This window comes from Gekko japonicus, unplaced genomic scaffold (genome assembly GCF_001447785.1).
Source record: "Gekko japonicus isolate JY-2015 unplaced genomic scaffold, Gekko_japonicus_V1.1 scaffold3649, whole genome shotgun sequence".
NCBI classification, from domain to species: domain Eukaryota; kingdom Metazoa; phylum Chordata; class Lepidosauria; order Squamata; family Gekkonidae; genus Gekko; species Gekko japonicus.
This window is the reverse complement of record NW_015175479.1, coordinates 4,277-14,809: the sequence shown is the minus strand read 5'-3', so window position 1 is coordinate 14,809 and position 10,533 is coordinate 4,277. Positions and strand designations below refer to the sequence as shown.

Genomic DNA, 10,533 nt, shown 5'->3' with positions numbered 1-10,533 from the left:
GGATTCTGTGGCAGTCAGGGCTTCAGAGCATGGAAGAGGCTGCAGGTGTGTGTAGGGCGAAAATGGAAAGCTGAAGAGAGAGGGGGAAATAAAGGTAGGTTGATGATTGGCTGGGAAGAAGATAGGGTTGCCAACTCCAGGTGGGAGATTCTTGGAGATTTGAGGGGTGGAACCTGGAGAGGGTGAGGTTTGAGAAGGGGTGGGACCTCAGACAGGTACAATGCCATGGACTCCACCCTCCCAACCAGCCATTCCCTTCTGGGGAACCACTGTTGCCAATCTCAGGAGAGGGGTGGAAATCACTCAAAATTTCTTCCTGGGTAACAATTGTTGCCAATCTCCTGGTGAGGGCTGGAGATCACTGAAAATTACAACTGCTCTTCAAGTAGCAGAGATCAGTTCCTCTGGGGAAAATGGTGGACTCTGTGTCATTATACCCTGCTGAGGTCGCCACAGCACATTGACGCTGAGTGCCCAAGGCCTTGGCACTCTCCCAGATCCTCTTTCTAGAGCTTGTCATATTTATTTCCACAATGGCCCTTATTCCTAGTTGTTGTATATTGCTATTGCTGCTCATTGCTCTTCATATCCATTATAGGTTTTTCAACTCAGGACACAGACACCAAGGAGGAGCCTCCACTCCCCCATTTGGGGGTGCAACGACACTACAGCCCCCACCATATAACCAAGGGAGAGGAATCGGCTACAATTGTTTCCCCATGCCTTCCACATGTATTTTGTTCACTGCCTCAACAGACCTGCCTTCCTCTGTGTCTGCTATTCGTCAGTATAAGCAGTACAGAAAGGGAGTGTATGTGGGGGGGAGGGTACTGCTATAGCATGCTGACACCGTTCCATTTTCTGCAGGGGGAGAAAGACCCAAAGAACACAACACATCATGATACCAGCCACTTCACTCTGACACATGCTACTGCCAACCAGGCTCATGCCTATTGCCTTGCAAGATCAGAGCGCAATGCAGCTGCCCCAGCAGAGAGTCCACATGCCATTACAATGCAACTCACTACATAGGATGGATTATTGGCTCAGTGTTTCTTTCAACAGAAACCCATGGTCGGGGGAAGGAGCTGAGGAACCTGAAAGGCCACCATACACAGACTCATAATGCTCACTAGTTCCTTGCTGCTACTGTGCACCATAACACATTTTGTTCTTGTGTGTCTTTGGACCCTTGCAGCCATCCAAGAGGGGAAGTAACTAAAGTGAATTCCATTCACAATACAGTGCCAACCATATGCTGACCCTATAACATGATCAATTGGCTCAATGACCACTGTGCTTCCAGCTTCCTAGCTGTGGGGTTGTGACCTCTCTTGTTCTTCCCTACCTCCTGCACCACTGCAGTATGCGTAACAGATGGTTATATGACCAACACACTTGTTCTTCCCATGGATATCCTATGCTAGGGACAGCTCTGTGGTCTTATAGGCAGTTAGGACAGTTTCATAAGTGCAGGAACCTCGTCATTCACTCAATCAGGGGTCATTCACTCAATCCCATTCAGTGGCCTTGCTTTCAATTTTCCTGATGCTCTTCAATCAATATGTGGATTTACAGTTGCAGCTCTATGTGACTTGGATTCGGTATGCAGCTCTATGTATTGGGATTTGGTAGAGAGGGATCAGTTCCTACCCTCTGCTCATTAATGACCTCAGATGTTTTCAGCAAGTCTGGAGAAAAATGTCCTGTGCCTTTAGTAGAAGTTTAATGCATGGATATTGGCAGCTGGAGATTTTCATGACATGGAGGTAAATAAATCACATGCATGAAATGGAAGTTAATGACCTGGTAAATAACAAGACATTAATTCTCTTAAAGGGACTTTTTTTTTTGCTCCAGGCAGTTGGCATCCCCTACCTGTTTGCACAGGTACACTCTTGCAGGGAAGAGACAAAAGGTCCTCCAGTTACACGCTCCTTCAGATCACAGTTGACATCTGATAAACCATGCAGCCTGCATGATGGAGGGGTGAATATGAACGGAGCACAAAGATGGTTGAGAGGTGAGGGCTGTAATGAACCCCCTTGCAGCAAGGAGCTGGTTTATGGGGGGGGGGGGAGGAATAACACCAGCCAAAATGATGGATATGTGAGGAAGCTACCTAGCAGAAGTTGCCTAAACCAAGTGCTTGTATTCAATGAGTCAAAATTCACTCATAGTGAACAGGCCTGGAGAAAACTGGTGTGCCCCTTTGGGAGAGGCTTCATCTGTAGAAATCGGCAGCTGAAGTTTTCCATGGCATGGAGGTGAACAACATCACCTGGTAAATAATATCCCATTAATCCTGTTTTAAAGGGACAGGACATTTGCACCCAGGCAGTTGGCAACCCTAGCTCAAAATCTTAGCTGCACCTCTGTTCCCTCCCTTGAGAGCTGTGTGCACGTGCAGCAGTGGCCTGATATAAGGAAGGCATGGCGATGTCTGCAGTGCAATTGCTATGCTCCCCACACCTTGGAATGTGGGCGTCTTTTCAGTACAATTCCTCTCCAGTGAGCAAGCACAGGATACTGGCTAGAAGCACTGGCAACAGTAGGGTTTTTGGATATGGTTATATACCTCATGTCCTGAAATTTAAAAAAAAAGAATCCAGATAAGTGGAAACTTATCAATTCTTTTTTAAGGCAGGTACAGAAACACGGTAGCATCACCAAGCTAACAAAGTGGCTTCTCTATGTATTTGGCAATTTTGTAATAAAGCTGGGCTTCTTTTAATAGCAGTCATATTGAAGATTCAGTTGCCCCGAAACCTATTTGCTTCATTATAGTAAAATACATATTTCAAGATCAAAATGTTGTACTTGATGGCTGCAGCAAGAACGTTAGAAATATATCAGGCATTAAAACAGCACAGAAAAATTCATCAGAACAAGAATGGTTTTATAAACAGTGGGATCTAGAAACCCTAATTAAATTACTGAAGACTCATGTAAATTTTTAGCATTTTGGTGAAATCTGGCCTCCCATGATATCACCTGCAAGTGCAACAAGTTATTTTCCCTAATTTGATATGAGTAAACTTGATTTAATGTATTTACCTTAGAAGAGTTACTAACTCATTTATGCTCTCTGTTTGTTTCTAAGATGCATGTATTAATATTTCTTTTAAATTATACTTGCTATAATGGCGTTTTTTAAATAAAAAAATCTCTGAGCAAGCACTCCTCCACCACCACCACCACATAAACAACACAGAGGCTCATATGGTGTCTTTGGTTACATCTGACCTTCAGGAGGCTCTGGAACTATGCGGGGTTATCCTCTTTCATCATCACAACAATCGTGTGAGATAGGTTGAACTTAGGTACTGGCTGAACCAAGGTGAACTGGGGAGTTTTAAAGCTAAACTGGTATTAGAATCCAGGTCTCGTCATTTCAACACTCTATCTAATGCCATACATGGGCTGTTGAGTATCTATTATAATATACTCTGATTACAATAATTGCTTCCTTTGTAGATAGACTTTATGGTATCATTTAGCCTGAACTCTTACAGTACAAGCTTTCCCTGCCTTTAAAAATTTGCTGCCTTTATATTCAGCTTATACCAAGGGACTCTCATTTCCACAACCCTTTACACTTTATAAATTTGGGGAAATGGTCTCCATTGAAATTCTGGTATGTTGCTGAACTGGGTTGTGGCAACAAGGGCCAGGTCTTTTTCAGTGGCGGCTCCTACCTGGTGGAATGAGCTCCCGGAGGAGATCAGGGCCCTGCGGGACCTTGTGCAGTTCCGCAGGGCCTGCAAGACAGAGCTCTTCCGCCAGGCTTATGAGTAGGAGTCACCACAGCCACTTACACCACCGCTCTTTGTAAAGAGAGACCACCAGGGGGGTGGGGCAACATCTTTCCATCACCCCAGCCTTCCCCCCCGTTACACAAGATGTTAGAAGTTATATGTGCATCCGCAGAACTGATTTTAAGCTGTTTTAAGTTGTTTTAATTCTATATTCTGTATCATGTAATTTGTATACTGAACGCATGCGGTGCCTTATGTAAGCCGCCCTGAGCCTGCTCGCGGGGAGGGCGGGGTATAAATGTCATAAAATAAATAAATAAATAATATGCCTCTGGGTGTTTGTCTGGCTCAGGGAGCAATCCTAAACAAGGTTAACCAAAAGTAAGGCCCATGTTATTTAATGGGGCTTACCCACACAGATGTGTCCTTAGGACTGTAGCCTAACTCGGTTTAAACCTTATATTAGACAGTCAGTGTGGTATAGAATTCAAGTGCTGTACTAGAATATGCAAGACCCAGGTTTGCTGGGTGACCTCAGGACAGTTACTTTCTCTCAGACTAAACTTTCTCATAAGGTGGTTGTAATAACATGGGAAAGGCAGTACCATGCATAATGTCCCAAGCTCCTTGGAGACAGAGTGGAATAAGAATGTACTACTCAGAGTCAAATGTTTACAAACTAGAATAACAGTCACTGACCACATGCAAGCACCTCTTATTTCAATGGAACAGAACTATGCCCATTATCAGCTTGTAATAGGTATTTAAAACACCAGCTGAGGAATCAAAACCCTGGTTGTCAATTCATGTTTTGTAATGAGATACTGAACTACTAGAAGACACTTACCAGAAGTCCTGCTGAGGACAATAGGACTGTTCATAAGTAAGTGACTTCAAGCCAGCAGCATTAGTTGCAATGATGGAAATAGCAATAATGGTTTTGCTATATTAAGCAGGGGTCTTTTCCTGCAGGAGTGCACAGGAGCAGAGCTCCGGCAGTAAAGAACCCAGGGGGTGGGCACATGCAACAAGCCCCACCCCCTGCTCCCAGCAGCCCTCAGTCAGAGCAAGAAGCAGCCAAGTAAGCTGCAGAGCCCCCCCCCCCGGTCCAAAACAGTCCAGTGGCACCTTTAAGACCAGGTTTTATTCAGGTACAAGCTCTCCCTCCTCTGTGAGGACCGATCTGCATGTCCCCCCCCAATAGCTAGCAATCCAGAACAGTCCAGTGGAGCCTGAGTGGTGGGTGTTGCCTTCTGATACACTTCTGGTGATGTCAGGGGGTGTGACATATGCAAATAAGTTATGCTAATGAGCAATGCTAATGAGCCCCTGCACCTCTTTTTCTACGAAATGACCCCTGCTATAGAGCACGTACTTTGGACTGGGAAATGGCAATGTATTTAAAATTATAGAAGAAGCTGGGGGGGGGGGGGTTTATTGTTTTTTTTACTTTTATCCCATTGGTTCCTCCAAATAGCTTCAGGGTAAATCCAACTGTTCTTCACAACAGCCTTGTGAGGTAGACTAGTCTATGAGATAATAATTGGCCTATGGTCATCCAACAGTCTAAATGAGGGGGCTTTAACTTTCCACACGCCATGATCTTTTCATCTGTCAGGCCCTCCACCCACATCTGCAGTAGGACAAATACACAGAGCTGGCTCAGTATATTCAATTTCTCTTCTGTGTTTTATGATGTATCAGGAACATTCATGTATGGCACAAAATGCACAAGCAAGGTTACCAAGAACTTTCTAAGGTCATGAGAAAACTGTTGTGAAGACAATTTGCATGCTGAATGGGTCTGTTGAGAACGACATGAATCCACAGAAAATCTACAGCATGTGGTAAAGCAAGATTTCCCCACCACATGCTGAACTTGTAGCTCAGCACACTCCCAACCCACCACAAAGGTGGCTGAAAGAGGCATACATGATGACGATCACTTCCAGATAACACATGCAGGGAAAAGCACATGTGACACAAACAGGTAACAAAGGAAGTATACTTATTATGTTTTCCCCATGTGGAGGTCATACTCACGTTGCAAAATTATAATGTGGGGAGGAGCTAAGATGTTGCTGTCTGGCTTTGTAGCAAACCAACCACAAGCCATGTGCGGAAGAACTAGCTTGTATGCTACCCTTCGCATTATGAACTGTTGATTAAGGCCAGATTACTAACAGGGACCAGTATCAGTTGCTCCAGGAAATTGATACTAGAAACAGGGCAACCATGGAATGATCCACCTTCTGCTATTGTTCCCTGCAATTCTGAGCACTTGCACTGTCACCTTGCAAAGGTCACAGTGCCAGGAGCAACTTAAGTCCACACTTGTCACAGTATTGACCTGGTGGATCAGCTTCTCACTGGTCATGGGAATGAGCTACCGGAAAAAGAAATCGCAACTTCCCACTTGTTCAATTTCTTGCCACAGATTGGGCTTTCCTTCAAAAATTCAGGCTGCCATCTGATGCATACTTGACTAGGAGTACAGCCTTATAAACTCAATGGATTTACATCTGAGTAGACCTGCTTAGGATCATCCTTTACTCTCTTTTCATTGCGCTTTCTCACTTGACCATACTTCTGTTTCCAAACCCAGGGCACCAAGTCCTGTGTGCATGATTCACATTGTATGAGAGCATACTATGAACAATTCATCCAATGAAGTTTTTTAAAAAGGTTTTGATTATACCCTGTTTGAACAATAGCTCAAGGCTTTCATTTTGGGACACTGACTCCCCACCCCCCCAAGAGTGACCCACACAGATTGTTAAGAGAAAGAACCTGAAAGATGCTTTCTGTTGTAGGTCATCTGTACTACAGGCAACTGCAGCTGATGCCTGCTCACTTTGGGAGGAAGCCACATTTAACACGGTGGGACTTGCTCCTACAGAAACATGGACAAGATCTGGTGGCACAGATGTGTTTGCATGCACATGCAAGCAAAATAAATAAATAAGGACAACAGCAAAGTTCGCAGCACACTGAAAGTTCTCCCTGAAAGGAAGCATGCCAGTGTTTTATTTAAGCGAACAGCTGCATCGCTAACCAGTTAGAGAAACACTTATTTCCCAACGAAGTGGGGCATCTGTCTCTTGTCATTTCCAGAAAAGCAGGGCAGAGTTGACATGATGTAAGGAGCTTCGCAAAAGCAACGCATTCGGGAAACGTTCTTAAACATTTCTTTTGCGCTCTCCCCCCCCCCCCCCCGGTCCTCAGCCAGTGTTCCCTCTAAGCTGAGTGAGTGTGAGCGAGCTCACCATTTTTTAAGCCTCCGGCTCACACCCTTTTTGCCTTCGCTCAAGAAGGAGGACTCCAGAGCAGACTGGTTTATGCAGCACCCAAACCGCCCGCTCACAACTGTAACGCCAGCAGCTCACAAAGCAGAATTTTGGCTCACAAGCCTCCACGGCTTAGAGGGAACTCCGGTCCCCGGCGACTCTCGAAAGGCAACGACTTATTCGGAATCCTGCTCAGGCTGGCGTAGAAAAACAAACCCACCACCACCACCACCCTTCTCTTCTTAAGAGAAAGCCCCTTTCTTGCCCGATATAAAGAGCAGCCCACCCAGTGTTCCCTCTAAGCTGAGTTAGTGTGAGCTAGCTCACAGTTTTTTAGCCTCTGACTCACATATTTTTATCTTAGCTCAGGAGGGATGGCTCCGGAGCAAACTAATTTATGCAGTAGCCAAGTCGCTCGCTCACAACTTTAATGCCAGTAGCTCCCAAAGTAGAAATTTTGCTCACAAGACTCCAGAGCTTAGAGGGAACATTGCCCCCAACCCCAAGGCAGGCACAGAAACGGAGAGCGCCATTCGAACACGCAGCCGGTCGGAACCACGTTGCGTTCGCGTCAGGGTACAAAGCCACTCACCCACAGGCGCCCGGGATGACCAAGCCTCGTCAGACCCACGACGAACTTCCCGGCCGCTTCCAGTCGCCTCCCCTTTCCCCCTCAACTCCCTCCCTCCATCCCCCCCTCCCCGAAAAAGCGGTGAGAAAAGGACAGTCATCGACGCCCCCCTCCTCCTCCACCAGTCCCGCCCCCCTCCTCTTCTCCCCCACCAGTTTCTGTCCAATCAGCCTCGCGTTCCCCTCTTAAAGCGACAGCGCCCTCCCTGCAGAGTCGATTCCACCACCCGTCCTTTATAGTGCAGCCGCGGCTACTATAAATAGATTCGACCTAGATTTCGGGAGGAAGGGGGGGGGGTGTTGAGAGGACGGGAGGGTTTTGGGGTTGGTTTTTTTAAACTGCCGTTTGTCTTTTGCTGACCAGCCGATCAAACCACTACCTCTGTGGCGACAGTATCCGGGACGCTCAACGACCGCCCCCCCAAGGACTCTGCCGTCCGGCTTCCCTGGAATCCTAAAAAGAAGAACCTTTTTCTGATCGAGCCCGGCGACCTCCGTCTGGGAAATGGCCTGGTCCCGCCAAACCTCTCGGAATGACTCGGGTTTGGGGGTTTTTTTTTGTTTTTTTTTAAGGTGGACCGGAGCCGCGGAAGAGTCGACGGAGGCGCTTTAAAAGCGCTTCGGGATCCAGATGTGACCCACAGCTGCAAAACGGCATGGGTTCCGCAGAGAGACGATCCGTTTGGCGTTTTCGGGGCTTTCGGCAGTTTCCGTGTGGCCTTGTTCGAGGCGATAAACCAGACAAAAGGGCGTGGAGGGCGATTTGCGTCGATGTCTTTTTGGAGAACTAAAGAAGGCTCGAGATCACGCAAGACTTTCGGGATTTCAGCTGTTCCTCTTTTCAACGTTACTGTAGTTGGAATATAAGAATGGCACGATACGCGCCAGACGTGCCACATACACAAAATCCACGCCATTGGTGCTCTGCTGTTTAATCGAGACCACCTCCTGCTCCAGGTTCTTTCCCACGTGGATAATGCAATGCAATGCAAGCACGTGTTGCCGTTTCTGCTTAAAACAATCTCTAGATAAACTACAATATAATCCTATGAAGATTTAAAGGTCAAGGTTTCCCTTGCCCAAAAGCCAGTCGAATCCGACTCTAGGGTTGCGGTGCACATTTCCGTTTCCAAGCCAAAGAGCCAGCGCTGTCCAAAGACTTCTCCGTGGTCATGTGGCCGGCATGACAAGACTCCAAGGCACACAGAACGCTGTTCCCTTCCCACTGAAGTGGTACCTATTTATCTACTGGCAGTTTCTTGCTTTTGAACTGCTAGGTTGGCAGGAGCTGGGGCCAGAGAGGGGAACTCACTCCTGGTCTCGAACTGCTGAACTACCCACCTTCTGGCCTGCAGTTCAGCGTTTTAACCACTTTAGCCAGTTTGAACCCAAGGATGTGAACTAGAGTAACCCTCAATGAATAAAATGGGACTTCTGATTAGATGTGCTTAGATTGCTCTCTGGGTGAGCCAGGGGGCCTTTAAATAAGTCAGGGGCACTGATAAAATAAAATAAACTCACACTCACAGGCAGGAGGAAGGTTATTTCCCCAATTGTGGAAGGTGGGTTTAAGTGGAAGTCAGTCACTGACTCCCAAGTAACCTGAGGAGGATCCCCTCCTCCTCTCATTTCCCCCCTCCCTCAACCGCATTGGCTGTGTGGAGTGCAGGGAACTACGGCAAAAGTGGCGGGCTCCTGTTCTGTTCCTTATTTCTTTCGTGCTTCCATGGTGACTTTGCCTCGGTCACACCCACTGCCCTGCAGGGGGCTTTCTGCTGCAACCCTTCTCTCTCTTTTTTTAAACCCCTGGAGGGGTATTTTTATTTTTTCAATAAGACGACAAACTACAAAGAAAAATATAGGAAGGGGAACTACAACTATGGATAAAGAAAAGATACGCACACTAACTAAAAACCCAAGAGTGGGAGACCCCCTTTATGTTAAACTTAATATTAGTATTAAAAGAGTTAGTAAAACAATATACTTGTAGAGTTCTTGTTTTTCACATTGTTCTGTATTAGTAAATTAGTTATTATGAGAGAACTTTCTGAGCATCTTCTTTATTTCAAAGAGCCATTTATCAGAGTCCTTCTGCCCTTACTTTGGCTTTCTGTCTCTAAAATCATATACAGTTTACTGCAACACTTCTCAGACTTGGAAGTGGCAGCCCGCCCAGGGAGACAAGCCAAAGGAGGAGAGGTGGGCGAGCAGATGGGATGGAGATGGCTGCTCTGCTGCTGGTGGCGGCTTGTGTGCGCCCTGCATTGGTGCAACTAGGCTGGACTGAGAAGGTGGGAGCTGAAGGAAAAACCCGGGAGGGGAAGCTGAGGGAGTGCTGTGTTTCTCTCTCCCTTGGCAGCCAGCTTCCTCAGTGAGCGAGGTCTGCAATCTTGCACTGGAGGGAGAAGGGGAGAAATCTCTGTAGTTGCAGGTTCAGCCACAGGACCCACAGCCCCCTGGCTGCACCTCATCTGCCAGCCCGCTTGCCTGGCTGCCTTGCATGACTTCATGCCGTGGCTTAGGGATGTGCATTCAGTTCGTCTAAGCTGAATGAACTCCCGAAAATGGCCCCTTTCGGGCTTCTGTGGGCCGATTCAGAATCTCTGCTCTGAATCGGCCCCAGTATATCCTATGGGCCATTGAAGTCAAAGGCGAAAACAAAGGGTATATTCTGGGGGCTAGAGGGGAGGTGGTTTGAAGGAGAGGCTCCAAACTCACATGGTAGCTGCTGGAGCCTCTCCCCAAGATACCCACCAAGTTTCAAGAACATTGTACCAGGGGGTCCAATTCTACAGGCCCCCAAACAGGTTGCCCCATCTCCTCCATTGTTCTCTATGGTGGGGGAAAAGTTACTTTTT

The 10,533-nt window shown here is 46.9% G+C and overlaps 1 protein-coding gene across 1 annotated transcript in view; it reads right to left on the bottom strand.

The window, feature by feature from the left end:
* The window catches only part of MRAS (muscle RAS oncogene homolog), a 94,412-nt gene extending 86,688 nt beyond the window's left edge, over positions 1–7,724 (bottom strand). The window contains exon 1 of the mRNA XM_015425968.1: positions 7,638–7,724. The gene's annotated coding sequence lies outside the window, so the exon portion shown is untranslated. The remainder of the gene's footprint in view (positions 1–7,637) is intronic.
* Between the last annotated feature and the right edge of the window lie 2,809 nt (positions 7,725–10,533).